Below are 18,556 nucleotides of genomic sequence, written 5' to 3' on the forward strand. Positions count from 1 at the left end.
ATACTTTCAGCTTATGTCTCCTAAATCAAAGTCCCCTATAGTGTCATTAGTTTTCTTTTCAAAGATTATAGATAGGTGCTGAAGAAAAGCTTGTTCCTTTCCCTAATTAGATTAGCTTGCCAGCAAGTCTCTATTTGTATTAGTTAGCATATTGACCTGTATGTATTGAAGAACTGTGGTTCTCTGTTACGGATCATTGTAAAAAGAATAATGGTATGGGCCTTGTTTTTTAAGGCATCGGGGTTTTTTTTACTACTTCTCTAGTTGTTCATTAGATGATTTTAGTAATGCTGGTTACATAAATTTATTCCCATCAATGAGAATTTCCTCTTCTTATCTAGATTTCTAGGATCAATACATAAACACAAATGAAGAGATTATTTTCATTATATTCTTTGCCACATTGGTTCCACTTTCTTGTTAGGTGCTGAATTTGATCGTGTACCTCATTTGCCTTCCAAATAACCTCCTCTTGTGTTGCTGACTTAATATCCCGGCTGCTCCAGCTAGTTTCCAACTGAGAAGATTAGCCTCCTACTTGTGTGGTGTGGGCCATCCTGTTCATACAGTCCCTCCCTACAGTTGATGGACTGTTTCACAGATCAAAATGTTTCTTTTCAGTCCTGGATAACAGGCAGATAATACTGGAAATAAACTTTCTCACTTTGATAGCCGTAGAAAGCCACTTACATTTTAATTTTCCTCTTAATTGTTTTTAGTGTAGATCAAGCCTTCAGTAATTTCCTATCAGGCCTGATGTGTGGACATTATATAGTATTTATGTTCTGTCCCCCATAGACTTCAGTTGCAGCTGTGATTCTACAGTACTTCTGCAGATTAGACCAGGAGATTTGTCTTGCACAGTTGGAAAATGGGTGACATACTGTGAATCGCTCTGAAAACTTTCAGTTAAGTCATGCTGAAGTATCTTGACCAAAGCTTGGACAGATTCCACTAATGCCCAGCAGCACTTGCTTCCTTTAAATATGAGGTGTATTTGCTCAGTCCCGATCCTATGGCTCCAACAAAAGGAACAGGAATAAGCAGGTAACAGCTCCTTCCCTGGGCAGGGATGATTCATTCCCTCACTTAGGTCCAACCAGAATAATCTCTTACCAACCTCTTACCCCTGCAGGTCACCAGCTCAGAAGAATTTTCTTATTTCTATCCTGATTTTAGTTATGGTAAGAGATGGTAAGAATTACTCTGGTTCGTAAAGAACAGCTTTGAATGAGCTGAGAATTTCTCAAGATTTGATGCATTTAATGGGCTTCCATCTAAATCTTGACAACACATTAAGCAGCAAGAGGTTGTCTGACTTTTGTCCTTTCTTGTTTATAATGAAATACATTAAAGATGTATTCACTGGAAATGCAATGGTACATTTATTTTTTTTTCCTCAATCAGTTGCTAATGATATCTGATATTTTTAAAGATACACATTTAGGAGATAAGCCTAACCCTGAGACAGGTTCCCAAGCATTGTGCTCTCTTCTCTTTTATGTAAAAACATCAGATATAAAGCCATTACGTGTCATTTTAACAAGCTCTTCTTTGTGTTAAGTTCCTAAAATGTATGTTGGCATAGCTTTTTCCAGTCAGTATTCTTGATTTAATTTTTGTTCTTAGTAACGTTGCTTACTTTTTTCCTTGTGAAATAGTAACTACAAAAATATTATATACTTAATATTTATATTAAGTATATAATATAAATATAACTATTTATATTATATAAAATAGTAACTACAAAATATTTATCTGATGCTGGAAAGACTGTGAAGTTAGTTTAAATTATTGATTTTTGGTTTTTTGTTTTGTTTTGTTTTTTACAAACTTTGGGTCAGGTAGGTGTTTGGCTTATTGTTTTTTGTTCTTTTGTTTTTTAAATAATTGGTTGAGTGCAGCAATAATGAAATATCAAGATCCTTGTATTAGCAAATATAATTTCATTTTGTTAATTAGTATATACTTAGGCGGGATTTTTTTTCTACTGAGCTGAGAATAGTGTAAAACAAGCAATAGGGAATGTTAGCAACTCAGTCAAAGGAGTGGTCACCTGAAGTTAAAAAATCATTGCTGATTAACAACTAAGTTGGCAGTTCATCTAGTACAGATGCAGATTTTGTTTAATATACAACGATTTGTTTTCAGAGAAATGTGTAATTTTACTGCAGTCTGGTTGATGTTAAAAGTTTTTGTGAAAAGTTATATATCACATAGCTAATGATGTAAATTTCAAATTTTTTCAGAGTACCACAGTGCAGTAAATTAAAGAGAAAATATTAAATTTTACACTGTGTTGCATTTTAAATTTATCTCATACCTTGAAGCCTCAGCAGACATTTGGTATTGAATAATGTTTCTTTGAGTGCAGAAGTATCATTTTCTTGAAGCCTGAAATATTAATTAATCTTTGTAGGAATTAAGAAGTTAATTAATTCTTGACAACAGTGGCAAGTCGTTACTGACTAGAACAGAAAGAAGTCCCTTGCCCCTTCTGACATACTGTAACATCTTTTATCAACTTAAGTGGCAGCAGTGTTGGGCCCTGTGTAAATAGGTTCCAGTGAACTGTAAATATGCATATGAAATAATATTCACTGCTACAGTCCATCTTTAATTATTTACATTTCATGAGTCATGTCTAACTCTTTGCTAAAGACTTTATTTGATGTTTTGAAAAACCATGACCTGTTAATGGCTTCTCCGTTCAGCTGCTGGTAATATATCCTTAAGACTTGGTATGAATTTGACAGTACTTTGCATCCCCTCCAGGTCCAGGATTTCCATGGGATGAAATGATAGGATTTCAATGTATCTTCACAAGTGATTATCTGAAAAAACACTATTTTGGGGTCCTGAACTTGGACATTCCTTAATTTTGTGAGTACAGTCTTTTGGGGTATTTGATTTCAGTGTATAGATCATTCATTTTATTAACTTTGATAGTTGAACTGAGTTTAGGGGATATCTTTTATTGAAAACAATAACATTTTACCATCTGCCAGGATTCTGAGGAGAGCAATGCTGCCATAAATGAAACTGATAACTTACACTCTTCCTTACAAAAATGTAAATTCAGTCATATTATGAAATACAGAAGAAAAAAAAAAAGTGAGTGATTTGAAGAAACAAATCTTGATTTCTTAATATTTAACTTCATATTCTGTTAAGTTTTTCCTACTGTTTTGACCTCTGACCATAATAGCCACAGACGTTCATACAGTATTTCATTTCACCCGAGGCCGTTGATAATTTAGTCATCCGAAACAGCTTCTTCTAAACAGTGTCACTAGGATGTAGTTCCTCCCTCGAAGGGGAGTGGTCTTTTGTTAGATTATGTAAATCATGAAGCTCATTCATTATCACCGCATTAATAACTCCTGCCGCAACCTGTAGAACCAGGGATCAAGCAACACTTTTCCTGCATGCAGTAAATATTAGAAGCTACTGTTCCTGCATTTGCTTTAGTTTCTTGGGGGAATTGCATAAAAGTAAATTCAAATCAGCGAGGGATTTGTTTGTCAAATTTTGCAAATCATGTTCCAGAAAAGGGAGTTTTGCAAACCCTGCTCAGGAGCCCCAGATACCAAACTCACTTCAGCTTTAACAGTAACGTTTGTACTGACTCGTTCAATCTTAATTTTGATTGATTACTTACCAGCAGAAGTATATACTAAAATCTTTCCTTTGTCCTCTTTATCCCTTACTCACCTTTTCATTCTTCTCCTGTCAATTATTAACAGTCTGACGTTATTTGTTGCTGCAGTAACTTTGTTTCAATGCAGCTGTTGCCAGGTGAATTTTCTTGGGAGCTTGGTTGTCACACTTAGATTTTGTGAGATAGCTGAAAAGGTGTTTCAGGCAGCAGTCTTCAGGTTTAACTTTTTTCGTACAGAACAGCCTGGCTGTTTATAGACGTTTTAAATGAAAGCAAAATGCAAAAGGAAACGTGCTGTGGGTTGGTTCCAGACCATGCATTCTAGGCTTTGTTCCACCAGGTGAAAAATGTATAGGATTGAGTTAAATGGGACAGATTTGCTGTGGTCTGGCATAGTGGAGTTTGAGACTGTTAGGAGACAGAGTGTGCCTGCTTTATTTGTTAATTCAGATCTTTGCAGGCCTGTTTCTTGGATGGGAAGTGTAACTGTAATTATGTAGGGAATCCAGTCATGCTGTGCATTGCGGGACTGTGACTGTTGCAAAACCTGAGACCAAAGTCCAGGTGCTTTTAGTTCCCTGACAGAATGGCCGAGGCCAAACAGCACACACCCTGCCGTGCTCTGCTGTTGGTACCGGGACTGAGGTTGTGCCACACGCACAGTAGTGTCCCTTATGATCAGCTTGCAGGCTGGAATGGGTCACCCAGCTGCAGGGTTTGGGCATCTGAGCGCCTCACCACACACATGCAATTTGAAAGATTTTGGAATGTCTTGGCTGTGGTAGAACAACATCCACTACAGTTTTGGTGTTGTTTTTTTTCTTACAGGATAGTTTCTTCTTGCTTTGTGGTGATTCTGCCATGAAAACCCCTGCAGGTCACTAGTTCAGAAGAATTTTCTTGCTTCTATCCTGATTGTAGTTAATACCTTTTCATATAGCTTATAAATCCCTCTTCAGATCTCTTCCTGAGGCAGAGGGTCTGCCCATCACTCTGAAGAGTTCCCAGCTGGCACAGTCCAAATGTTAACTTTTCATTGATTGACCACAGCAAAACAAGACCAAAACTTAACCATATTCCCCCTTTCCCCCCTCTACCAGCCCTCATAGCTCATTAATGGATAACAAGGAAAAAGCAGAGCCAATTTTTGTTCTCCAGGGGAAAACCCAGTGCAATGGCCTAAATGCGTTGTAAGAACAGAGGGGAGCAGCTGGAGAGAGAAGGAAGGAATGAAACACAAATGTGAAGCCATTGCTTAAAATCATTCCATCCTCTTTCCTTTTCCCACTTTAGCATTCTTCTGGAGTAAAAAACCCAACTAGGCTCTGAATCGGCAACTATTTGTTTTTACAGCATGCTGCTAATAGATGTAAGATTTTGTGTACAAGGATGCATTCTAATTTTGTTGCTGTAATGATATGTGGTTTTTTTCTCTTGAGTCTGAAGTGGAAACACTGAAGTACAGTTGCTTTCCTTTATTTCTAAATTATATACCAATATCCTTCTATGTGTCTCTCTTAAAACATCACTTCCATAGCAGTGTGATATACTTTTACTCATCTCTCTGGCTGAAACTTTTTTGCCAGTTGGCTTCTTTATATGTCTGTTAAAATGTTGGTAGCTTCTGTTAATTGTCCATTGCCTACTGATGAGCCCAGAGCTGATTGTCAAGCTTCCCTACTTAAAGTCCAGAGAACAAGCTGCTTACGATGACCCAGCAGAGACATGAGGGAGGTCTATGAAAGGGAGAGTATTCAACCAGTTTTAATCCTTGTTTTCATAAGGCAGTGTCTTTAAGTGCCGACTAATTAGTGAATAGAAATGGTTGTAGTTCTTGTAGTCATGGCTTTTGTTGGCCTGAGATGAACTGAGCAGCTAATAGAAATGGTTTAAAATCCCTGCTTTGCTTTTTTTTTTTTTAAATGCACTTTAATAGGATATGGAGATGAGGAAATATAAATCAAAGCAGGAACAAAAGTAAGTAGAAACTATCCAACTACCTATCTTGATACACTTCATTTAGATACTAGCAATTACACTTGTGACTCCCACTCGAGGAAGTCTGGCTCAGTGCTAAAATAACTATTCATTTTATAAACTTTGACATATATTGATACTAGAAAAGTGTGTAATTTTTTTTCCTGTTACAGTAATGTTATACAAGCATTACTTTGCATTTCAATAGCATGTTAAAATCATCAATTACAAAGCAATCAATCAAGATAAATATAGTTCTCCCAGCTAGCAGTACTGAAACCAAATTCCAAGAAGTGAAGTAAATTTGTTTAAGAATTGACAGCACGCCTAAGACTACAGCCTAATTTTCAAGAGGGATAGCTCCCTCTTTAAGCATTTGTGTATCATATCTTATTACATATTGTACAATAAAATTTTTCAGTAGGTACAGTTAACCATTTTACACATTCCAAAAAGTCATTTCTTGTAAAATTGAGTGCAAGGAAAGAGGGAAATTGAGCTAATGATAATGGCACCTGAAAGAGAATGCACTCCTTGAAGATCATCAAGATATTTGAAACATAGCAAGAGGGTTAGAAAAAAAGTTGTGGTTCTTTTCTGTTTGTATTTCCCCTGCTACTTGCATGTTGCTTGACCTTGACATGGTGCAGACAAAAAGCAGGCAAAGCAGCCTGCAGCAACTTACTGTTCTATTCATTTTCTAAAATTAAACAGAAAAATCCAGTGATATTCAATAACAGCACCTTGGTTATTGAAGCTCATAACCTTTTTGCTGCCTTTATCACCTGTATTATCAATTGGAGATAATTACTGCAAAGCAGCTGGCTGTTGGTTTTAGAGAGCATCAATTGTTCTCCTGTCCCAGCTGTTGGCTAATAAGGACAGTCAACACATCTGTTTCAACAGCTGGTAATTAACAAAAGCCTAATTGCTGCAACTCTTTTAACAACAAATCTATGAAAGAGTAGGGATGTGGAGGAATATTATTTACTCTGTGCTTTGCACTGTCTTTGACGAGTCTCTTTTTCTACTTTGAACACCGCTGCCTTTGTCTGACACATTGAATGGCAGCAGAACACAATATGGTAATCCAGAGCTTAAGTTTTTCAGGTCTTTGTTGGTGTTTCTTACTGCAACGTTTCTTTGCTAAGTTGCAAGATAAAATGGATCAAAAGCATTTTGTGGAGTTTCATACAACAGCTACAATCTGCAACAGTATGCCTAGGAATAGGGCTGCCAATCCAGCAGCTCCCAAAAGAAAGAAATGGGTTTTTCCATCTCTGTATGAATGTAACAGCCTTGCAACCTTCCACAAAAAAGGTTTCTTCATTCTAAAAGTGGTGCCTCTTTGAAAAATTTTATCACTGCTGTTAAGATGTTTCACAAACCCGGTGGCACAGATGAAACCTACTATATTTGTCAGCTTAAAAGTTAATATCAACTGGTACATAACCCTTCATAAATGTCACCATTGTATCCACACCAAACTGGAGAGAGTTCTACACAATGTTTGCGTACATATCTACATTTGTAGTATTGATCAGCAATACAGTCAAAGACATTGCTCTTGGCTAGGTTTATTCTGTGGGTTAGCCTTGTATACAGCACACATATAACTGGAATATTCAGCACTAAATAGAATGCATGTATATACAAACACAGGGAAACGTTAATCCCATTGAAGTCAATAGCAAACTTCTGTTGGCTTCAATGGGTCAGGACTTTCTGTGCAAAACTAAATTTTCTTAAAAGCTAAAGACAAATTTGGCATTCATCACACTGCACATGAAAAGAAAGTGTTCAAGTATTAATGGAACGATTGCCTGGAGTATTATGCAAGTCAGGCATGTATTGCAGACTGTGAAAATGACTGAGTCTATACAATTTTCTAAGACATAGCGTTTAAAGTGGCTAAACTGATGATGAAAAATTGTGATTCTTTGCTAAAAGTTAGTCAAGATCACTTGATTAAACTTGCTGCACTAGCATTTCAGTTGGCAAATATTTTTGTACATTGAGTTCTTTAATTGTCTTCTGGGTATGTTGAAAGGTATATAAGAAATTCTACCTAAGTGCTTGCCATTGACAGAATACAGATTGCATAATTAAAAGTATTCTGGCAAGACAAGTTTAGTTCAACAGGTGTTCAAGTTAAGAAATGTATAGTAGGTGCAGTGAAAAAGTGTAAGATATGCTTTGAACAAGTGAAAACAAAAGAATTGGTTGAAATTCTAGTTGTAGGACAGTAACAGAGAAGTGTTTGCTGTCTGGTTTCACTGGAACATAATTTCTGTACATCACAATCTGTGGTGATTGAAATGGTCTCGTTTGCCTTGCACAGATAATATAGGACAAATATACCTTCTGCATTACATTATATCATGGAAAATTGCTGCAGAATTTGATAGTTAAAGCATTTGAAATGTTTTTTTTTCTCTGGGTTATTTTGTTTTATTTTGCCAACCATGATTTTAAAGAACATGACTGCAGATGACGCATACGCTTCTCCTTCCCTTCCATTTTCCTTCCTCAAATTATTTCAAGTATTGTAAGATATTCAGGAGCCCCTTTTTTTTTTCCAGGTGAAATGTGGTTGAGTCTGAGTGAACTGTGACAGAATTTTAGAAGTGTTTTGCAACTGTGCACCTAAACTTCAGTAGAAAATGAAATGAATGCTTTTGCCTGAGGCAAAGATTTGATAGAATCAAATCAAATAGACATGCAATAATGACAAGCATAATTACCTCATATAAAATGTAGTAAATAGATTCGTTTAGTAGAAAGGATCAGACATCTTTTGTCTCAAGCTTTTGAGTTCTGATTGAATGTAACTTACCTACATTAAAAGATCTCATCCAAAAGTATAGAATTCATAACAATCTGTGGAGATGTCTGTCCCCTGCTATTTCCATGGGAAAGTGCTATCTATTGAATTCTCTCCTGCATTTTTTCCAGCAGATCAGTGGTTCCTATAAGACTTGAATGTATATGTATGTTCTCAGAAACGTCTATATTTGCCTTTGTTAATATAATTTAAATTCCTGACTTGAAGTTCTACTTTTTTGAAAAACACTGCAGTAAGAATATGGGGGAAAAAAAGATTCAAGGACTTGTTCTGTATAAATATGATCTAAATCAGTACCAGGTACTCAGATTTAGAATATCTGATCCCTTTTATACGCCAAGAACTATGCAGATATTGAAGCTCTTTTAAAGTGCCTCTTGAGGATCCCCTCATCACAGGAGACATGGTGGTGTCTTGCTCACAGTGAATCAGCAATTCACAGCCATCCCAGATGCATTTGCGGCTCAAGGTAATAAAGGCTGTCGTCGGCCTCAGGAGAAGGCATGCAGCTTTTGCCCAGAAGAGCTAGCCACAAAACTGATACAGCTGGAGAAAGATCCCAAATTGCTCCTCTAGCTAATCTGATGAGAACTTCAGATATCAAAGGAGGAATATTAACAGACTTGCCAGATTCAAAGTCAATTTAAGAATGTCTGGGTTACTTAAAGTCTGTACATGTCTGTGTGGGACGTATGGTCACTTTTTTTCTTTCTTATACCTACATTTCATAACAGAAACATTTATTCAGTAATTATTTATTCTTTTCTTAAGTTTACCTGTTCTGTCAAACTTAGCGTGTTGATTCTGTGTTGTATGTATGAAAATACCAGATAAATTTGAGGGTGTACTCCTCCTAGTAGGTTTTTTTTCCAGAAATGAAGACTAAGGTGAAGTAGTAAATACTACTTCAAGCTTTTTCTTAACTTTCATTCCAAATCTTGCAAGAAGTATGGGCAGACACGGTCAGAATGTAGCCAGTGGGACAGTTCATTTTTATGATCCTGTACAGACTCATGGCCTTTGTGGAAGTTTCATAGTTTGATTGTAGCAGTCAGATTCTGACTGCTGCCTCCTGCAAAAGTACTTTCTGTCAAGAGGTAACAGTCACTGTCTCCTTGCATAGGTTACAATTTGGGATATAATGTCACTTGGCACCAGTTATGAGCCTTTGAGCGTAAATTGTCAACTGCTTTTTCACTCAAGTTACTGCCTCGTGTGTTTTTTTCTGTCACTTTAATGAGGCATGGATGATTTCAATGTACATATTTTCTTATGGAAGAGGGATTTGTGAAATGTCAATGTCTCACTAAGGACCTGCTGTCAAGCTGAAATCAAGGATAGGGAGCTCTAGTAAGTGAATGTCTCAATGCAGAAACCAAAGGATAACCAAGTCCAAATTGTTCTGGAAGGGCATGGTCAATAGCTGGTCATAGGTCAAAGACAAGAACTTTACTGTAAGGTGGAGTCTGCAATAAAGTCTAGGTAGTGAAATAGGAGCAAGAATTACTGCTATATCTCTGGAGCTGCAGGTGAGACCTGATAATCAGGAGTGCCTCATCTACCTACCAGGAGAGAGAAGTAATTTATCAATCAAATTCAAATATAAGGCTTATCAAGCTTGTCTAAGTTTGAGTCCCTGTTAGTTGCCAAGACTTTTTGTGTCTACTGTAGTAACTAAAATAGGATCAGGACAGGGATTTGCAGAATGTTACACAATCATCTATGCTTTTTGTTAGAAAGCTCCCTGGCATGGTTTTAACCTGGAATCCCAGACAAAGCCTTTGAAAGATAATAGTATACCAGGGCCTGTTCCCTTAGACAACCTGGTAATGGCAGCCCTGCTTTTTGGAGGTTGGCAGAAGAAGTTTTGGTGTGTAAACCCAAGCCATGCCAGAAGGTCTCAAAGCAGAAAATGGTTCCTGGATGGTTCTGTTTAGTAATAGAGGGGTGCTGCTGTGCTCAGGTTTTGTTAGCAGGGCCTGAAAATGTAGCAGACTGAGTACTGAAAGTACACACTGGTTCTGCCTGCAGCTCACCTAAAATGTGTCTAGGTGTAATATGAACTTTCTTCTGTTCTTCTGCCAGCACAGTTCCGCCCCAAACTGGATAGGACACTTCTGGGGCTGAGGGGAATGTGCTTTTTATTGAATAGGGGCTTTGTTATTGTAAAGCTTCTGAGACAACATTACAACACTACCTTTTGGATCCTGTGATGATGACTTACTGTTTGTAGCAGATATTGACTTGATAGGCTCGAGTCATTTATGTGGACAACGGGTTTATCATGGGTACTGACATTTGAAGCTTTCCCATAGCAGCCTGCCAGTAGACAACCTGGAGAGCTGCTTGCAGACTATTGAGCTTATTGCAGTCTACATGGTCATTTCCTCCTTGATTTCCTCTAAGGAGACTGCTGGTAAAGATTGCTATAAAGTGTAATAGTCTTCATGGTGCACGTGAAGCAAGTGAGATCTCTCAGAGTTGAAAGAAAGATGCCTGTTATTAAAGCAGATTAAAGAGATTTTTTCCTTTTTGTTTTAAACTTACATTTGATAATTCTCTCTGTCTTTGAAAGGGATATGTGTGTTTTCTAGTCCAGTTACCTAAGCAGCCATGAATGGGGCATAAGAAGGCTTCCTCAGATAACCAGAATATTTTAAATTCTACAGAAAATATTTTCTACTTTAGACACACCTTACCCAAAGCAATGTGGTTAAATTCAAGTTTTTCTGTATTAGTCGTGTCTCTCCATTATTTGAAACTGTATTTTTAGATCAGAAACAAAGTATGTGATGTTACTATGGCCAAACCTGAATTACAGATCGTAGAGAAATGTGCCCTTTCCACATGCCCAGAGCTGAAGGCATTCTTTAATCTGGGAAGTAAAGGAATTTACTGTAATTTTTTAAATTTGCATTTTTCTATAAGTTAATTCTAAAGCCATAGATACCTTGCAAATATAACTGTTGTGAATGGCTATTTGCCCCTGTTTTAAGATGAAGGCTTCTTGGTAATTTCTTTTGATTTTATTCTCACTGTGTGCATCATAGTTTAATAGCAAGACAAGCATCTACCTATACCTTGCATATGGAGTCTCAGCTACTTGGTATTTTAAATTCCCTCCATCTTGTGTTCTTATTTAAATATCTCCTGCCAAAAAATCTGTGTCCCTGTACATGACATTGCGTGCAAAGTCTAATGCAGCTATGAATGTATATTTCTGGTGCTGTCATGCTTGGAAGTTTTCAGACTTTGCAGTATCCATAGTTGTTCTCCATAAGCATGGAATAGATATCTATGATGGTATCTCTGTGTTCTGTAGCGTTTCACTCCAATGAATGGAAACCATAAATGAAGTCTTGACCCCATGAAGTCAATTACAGTTTGGGGTCAACCTCACGGGCAGACTTTCCAATTAATCTTCCTCACTGTGAATCATTCTGTACAGTAAAGTAGTTCCGGGTGTTAGTCTTAGAGACTCACCATGTGTGTAGGATTGTCCTCTGAACAGGTAATACTTCCTGCAATTTCGGTATGCTGTATATTGCTAAGAAAAAAGATAGAAAGTATTACAAAATAATATGTGAATGGTGAGGAAATTTGCATAAATGTAGTACCTAAGTTTAGGTAAGCAAATTCTCATTAAAAAATATAATTGACATTTCATATAGGATTTTTCTTGTATAATGTGATAACGTACTGAATCTGTCTAATATGTGCTAATGTGGACACATCACTAGGTAAAAGATTACACTGCTTGTTAAATTCTCCTGCAGCAGTGTGATGTGACTGCAGTACAAGAATGAGATATCCACCTTTCAGACATAATGATTCAAATGTTTTTTCCATCAGGATAGTTCATAGATACTAAGTTTGTTCTCCTTGTAATTTAATGAACCAGGTGTGTGCGTAGTCTAGTAAAAGGTGTTATTGGATCCTTTTATTTTCCTTGACACAACAGTAAGAAGTTCTTTGGTAATATTTTTTTTTTTTCTGATTGCACAATCTGCATAATATTTGTTATGGCTTGTTCCTATCATTCAAAACTGCAATGGCACCTCTCAGGATTAGTGACCATGCAAGCAATATTCTTAGAACATGATCATGTATTCTTACTGGGAGTTTTTGTTGTGATGAAGACAGAATCTTATACTTAGTTTGACCAACAATAACATTAAATGGTGGAGTAATATCTTAGTATTATTAATTGGTCCTGATGCTAATTCATAAAGGTCATGTTTGCTGTGAGATCTCATTCCCTTGTGCCCAAAGGGAATGTTCACCTGGGTGTGAGTGTGGCAGGGTGCTGGGAAATCAGTAGTTGGTTCTCACTACCACTGACTTTACTCCAGAATTCATGTGCGCAAACAGTCCTCAGTTGGTTCTTTAGGGTAATTTTCTAACTGTACTGATCCTCCAGAACAACACAGATCTGTCAGAAAACAGTATTACAGCTCCTTAATTTAGTCCAAGTTAATGTAACTTAATAAAAACTATTTCCATTAGAGAATGATGTGTTGAAAAACTAAACTTTCTTGAATTTCTAAAATTTTCAGTTAGCACTCCAAGCTTTTTCATCTCAGTTCATCTCCCAGAATTTTCATGATTATTTTGTGAAAATTTGCATCTGCATTTTCAAGTTTTAATTTGTTTTAAATTTGGAATTTTTCTTTAGTTACATATTACGTGGCACATCAATAATTTGTAACATCTATCATCGTTCAGTTCCAATTTTTACTTTTCATTTTTAAAATCACCCAAACCAGCTGCTACTTAAACACACGTTGCAATATTTTATCTAATGTTCTAGGTCAAACTGTCCCCTGTTTGCATTGTAATGAAATGGTTTGACACGCGAATGCTGTGAGTTAAAAAGGAAGGTGATCACTTAGCTGTTAGTAGGGAGTCAGCCATTTTCAGATCCTTCCTGTTAGCTGGAGTCTTGTTCTTGACCCTGAAAACCTCTGATCCCCTAATTAATAAGACAAGTGCTCATATTCTTTTCCAGATCAAAGTATCATCTGCTTCTGTCTGGGAAAAATTTGATGTGTTGACATTTTGAAATAGAAAACAAGATGAGATGTTGTAATCTGCACTAAGTAGCAGCTGCTAATGTAAAAATAACAGAATGGTTAGAAGTTGGATGTCATAATGTGTCACAACATGACCTGCTCTATCATGCAGTACGTGTTACTGTTATTGACTGGAGATGTAAAATATAAAGTGTAAAATATAAATAAGCCTTAATATTTTTAATTTCTTTAAAATTTTTTTTCCTTACTCATTCTAATTCAAAGTGAAAGAAATCTTTCCTGCCCTAACCATCTCCTGCTGCTGTAAGAACACAACTGACCTTTTACTGCTTCCCTAGCCAACTAATATCACCAGAAACATAATTCTGTCCCCAGGAGAAATTGGGTAATTCTCAGTTGACCACTTACGTCTAGTTTCCATTTCAGACCCCAGGTAGCATAAGACCAAAGGAACAGAATGACACTTTGCTGTCATCTCTCCTCATTACACAGCTCTAACAAATATAAATGATTGAGCCCATAAATTGCAGAAATGACTGTTGAGACTTATTATCTAGCCTTCCTGTACTCCAGAGGAGTATCCCAGATCAGTTGAAAGAAAGCAGTTGCTAGCAGCCATTACTAATTCAGGTAATACCTACCCATTAATAACTCTATCCATTAAACCAGGGAAAAATGTTTGGAGGAAAGAGGGTCAGTTCTAATTGGCTGAATTATGATCTTGATAAGAATAAACTGAGCATCTACAAAAAGGAGAACTTATTAACCAACAAAGTTAAATCATAGAAAATAGAAGATACAAGAATTAATAGAGATTGCAGGAGGTTAAGCTAAATTGGCCCGTAGAAAGGGAGTTAAACAATAGTGAAATGACCAAAATGAGAACAAGGAAAGAGGAAATGTGCTACCATTCTAAGAATGGCACAGACATCAAGGATAATCTGTATTAGATCCAAAACTGCTTGATCTTTGTTTTTCTATCAGCAGTGAGAAATGATGATGTTAAATATTAGGAAAAGGGTTAAGAGAACTGAAGGTATGGAAATTGAGTTTATCACTGCTGTTGAGTAAGTTATTGTGCTCATATTGGGATAATGGTTGCCTCTATCCAAAATTCCAAAAGAGCTCCTAACTAAAATTGCAGAAATGTTAGTAAAGTTATTTAATAAATCCTATGAGGTTCTGTGTGATATGATTTGACAGTTAGCTGAGGAAGCACCTACGTTTAGAAAACAAACAAACAAAAAGTAATCCTGGCAGTTATACACCAGTTAGTATTTATTTTGAGTCTTCAGTAAATTTGGAAGGAAAATACTTAAAGCAACAGTAGATTGAAGAACATTGTTCACTCACATGAATTCATGCAAGTATTCTTAGACACGATAGTGGTTATTTAGACAGGGAAACTTGTTATGTATAAGCTGACAAAAAAGTAGAGTTTCTGATCTGGTACCACATGGAAAATTATTAATTAAAAAGATGGAGCTTGTGTATGCTTTACAAGCAGCCACAAGCTTAGTATAGGAAATCCTGCTTGCTATTAACTGGGTTCAGCTAGCATCTCTTGTTTGGAAGGATGGGCAAGTTGTGCTCCATCTGCAAAATATCATGCACCCATGAAGGTGGTGAGAGATTATTCAAAGGCAATAAGGAACTAGTCAGCAGAAAGGCAACAGCAAACAGCTTTGAAAGGAGTAGTGTTAAAGTCCAAGGATTTCTACTGTGAAGTTTCTACATAGTTTCTCACCAGTTGGTGCTGAACCAATTTTTTTTAATGTTTTCATTAGTAACATTTGGTATGAAGAGCAGAAGTGTACTAGTGAAATAGCTTGATGCTGTAGAGCTAAGAGGTGTTATTAATATAAAGTCCAGGCTGTCATGCAGAATGATTGGAATGACCTCAAGTACTGGAGAAAAAAAAAAAACAGTGGATGATGTTCAGTGGCACCAAGAATTTTTACTATTAGCTGGATTGTACCAGTGGGCAGGCAGACAGTTGATATAGGATGGTGGCTGTGAGCAAAAGGAGTGCAAGAACTTGTCAGGTGAAGTGTGTCCATTGGAGTTAAGTAGCACTGTTACCAGTGCATGCATGAGAGATAGATTTGGAAAGACTGAGGAACTGGAGAGCCTACCGACTGAGACATAATGGAAGAAGCTATGTTTAGCCCACATAATGAAGAAAATTTATATTCTGTCTGTAAATATATGAAGGTGAAAATATAAATGCTCTCTATAAGTGCATGAGGAGAAAAAACCATCAGTAAGACAATCATACTATTCAGTTTTTCTACTCGGGGTCATTGAACATTTTTTCCTTCTGTTGGCTGCAGAAAAACACTGTAAAAGTCATCTGCCATCCATAGGAACTCTGACAACATACACATTCTACATTTTTTTTAATTAATAATTTTCCATGTGGCACCGTATCAGAAGCTTTAGATCTGTGTCAGCTTACATATAACAAGTTTCAAATTAGATTAGGGTTTAGGATGCTTGTGTTTGCCGTAGGGGAGTAGGAAAAGGATAACAACTCTCTTTTCCATTGCTTTAGTTTGCACATAGGATTGTGCTTTAAATATTTTCAAATAAAAGCAACAACAATGAGATCAATAATGGCATTTTCTTATTCAAGACATGGCTATTTTATGTTTCAATATGTAGCAACTAACTTTTAGATCTAATTTAATTTGAAAATACAGTTTTTCTACAAGTAACTATTAAAATGCAAAATGGGATAAGTGTAGAAATAAGGGTATTGTTTTTCTTTTGACAGAAATTGGGCTGGGAGGCAAAGAGAGAAGGATCTATCCACATTAAACCGTATGTGAAAGCTTTAGAATTTGCAGTCAAACAAAAGTTCTGAGAAAGAGACCATATCCAAATACCGTTTCAGAGTTTAACGGAAACTTCACTGAGAGCATCCCATATACCAAGGTGGTGACCAACTTCACCACTAAGTGAGTCTTTTTGGGGAAAACCTCCACCAGAGGAATATGGGTGTAATTCTTTTGGTTGTCAACGCTCCTTCTTTCCCCTACTTTCAAAATAATAATAATAATCAAAACTGATACATTTCAGTGAGAAGTTCTGATATCCACATTGTGACATTTTCCAAAGAAATAATATTTTGTTTAAAAGTTCCCATAAAGCTATTGTTATTACTGGAGGTGAGGTCATATAGGACTTCTGCCATGTACACTGTGGATGGATTTCAATGTACATTATAGAAGTCTTCAAATATTTTATAGTTGTGCAAGCGACATTGTTGTAGTTAGCAGTTAGCATAACATCGTTATGTGTGTTGTTCTGCTTTCCTCCTCCTAGTAAGGATACTTCAGTCATTTGTTTGTGTTTACCACTCTTCAGGCTGTGAATGATGGCCATTTTGTTGCATGGTGGCGTACCATGCACCAAGACACCTGGGCTGGAATTTTGATTGATTTCGTGTAGCTCCCTAGTATCAACCCACTCAGGGTTGCCTTATTTTCTTCCCTTGAGATTTTTTAGCTGTTTTTTGGTATTGCTTTATTTTTTAATTTTTAATCCAGAGCACCTGATTCTACTGTTAATTTTGCTGGTGTAAGTCAGATGAGAACCCAGTCAAAACAGTATGGTTTTTCTGATGAAAATGGACATAAATAAGAGTCTTCAGACTCCAATGCCTTCTGACTTTTGTCCTGAAAAGTGAGTGGAACATGAGATGTATTTTTTATGATAGTTCTCCAAAGAGACTAGCCGTTAATCTCCCTGTGAGTAGGTGTGTCAGCTGCAAACATTTCCTTCCAGTCTCCCATTTCAATCACACTTCACAGTACACTGAAAATTGGCAAGGATTTTAATTATTGGCCTCTAGAACAAACCACCTACTTTGATTCAAGCATGTTTTCCAATTTTTAAGAATGTTGTTTCACCTACAGTACAGTATAATTATAGAAAATAGCTTGGTTTGGCTGACATTCCTGTGTTCTGTGCGTTCTGCTTGCAAGGCAGCAAGCAGCACCAGGCAAGCAGCTCACCTGCAGAGGATTTTAACCTCTTGCTGGCAGAGTTAGGGCTTGCCAGCATCCAGTACATTGTTTTTGATATCAGAAGCTCTATACTACTGTCACTTGAAGGTTAAACATTAACGCTTTTTGCCTTTCAAGCTGCAGGAATGCTCTATATTGTAAGAAAGTTTGTTTTTATTCTCCAGGGAGCCCTCTGTTAAAATTTTATGTATGTCTGTTACAGGAGCAGCTGCAGCAGTGGGTCCTGAACCCCAGTGACACAAAGCCCTGGGTACAGCATGATCCTCTGGTCAGCACAGTGCTGACTGGCTGTGTGGCTGCATTTGCGCAGAGCAGTGCTCAGTAAAATCTGCCAGTAGTGAGCCATGTATCCAGGACATGATTAATCAGCCAGCAGGATAAATTGTCTATAGATGACTGGGAGTTGACAGTAAACAGTAAAACACCTGCCTTGAAGACTTGCAGTCTTAACAGACAAGCAGGAAACAGAAGCAAGCATGAGTCTTGTTTCAAGAGACTGAGGCACAGACTGAGTTGCTGATGATTATGCAGTGAGTCTGGCAGAGCTCAGAGCTGAATTCTCTATCATTCCCTTCGTGTGTTCGTAGCTCATGTAACAAGTCTTTAATTTACCAAGAAACTGTTCCGCAACACTGTCCTGAGAAGTTGGCAGAATTCACCTCAGCATTTCTCTCACACGTACCCCTTGGTTTGAAGCTCTACAATTTGTACAGCTAATAACTTACACCATGAATTAGAAACATTGGAAACCAGCCCAATGCTCAGGCTCATGTGTCAAGGAATTGCTGTGCAAGCCCAGTCTTATTTGTTGTTACAACAATTAATCATCCAATGATTATCAGGTAATTTATATGGTATCTGGGCCCTCAAGGGAGTTCTGCAGTGCTATTGAAATTGGACATTTTAAAATTAATGGTGATTAAGCTGTAAAGCCTTATTAAATATGCATGAGTGCTATTTCTCCTTCCTCCTCGCTACCCGTAGCGCCATGTTGGGGCTGGCTGCCTTC

At 37.1% G+C, this 18,556-nt stretch overlaps 1 protein-coding gene across 23 annotated transcripts in view; it reads left to right on the forward strand.

The window, feature by feature from the left end:
• The window catches only part of MIPOL1 (mirror-image polydactyly 1), a 176,240-nt gene that overhangs the window by 104,685 nt on the left and 52,999 nt on the right, over positions 1-18,556 (forward strand). The window lies entirely within an intron of this gene.

Source organism: Lagopus muta, chromosome 6 (genome assembly GCF_023343835.1).
Source record: "Lagopus muta isolate bLagMut1 chromosome 6, bLagMut1 primary, whole genome shotgun sequence".
NCBI lineage: Eukaryota > Metazoa > Chordata > Aves > Galliformes > Phasianidae > Lagopus > Lagopus muta.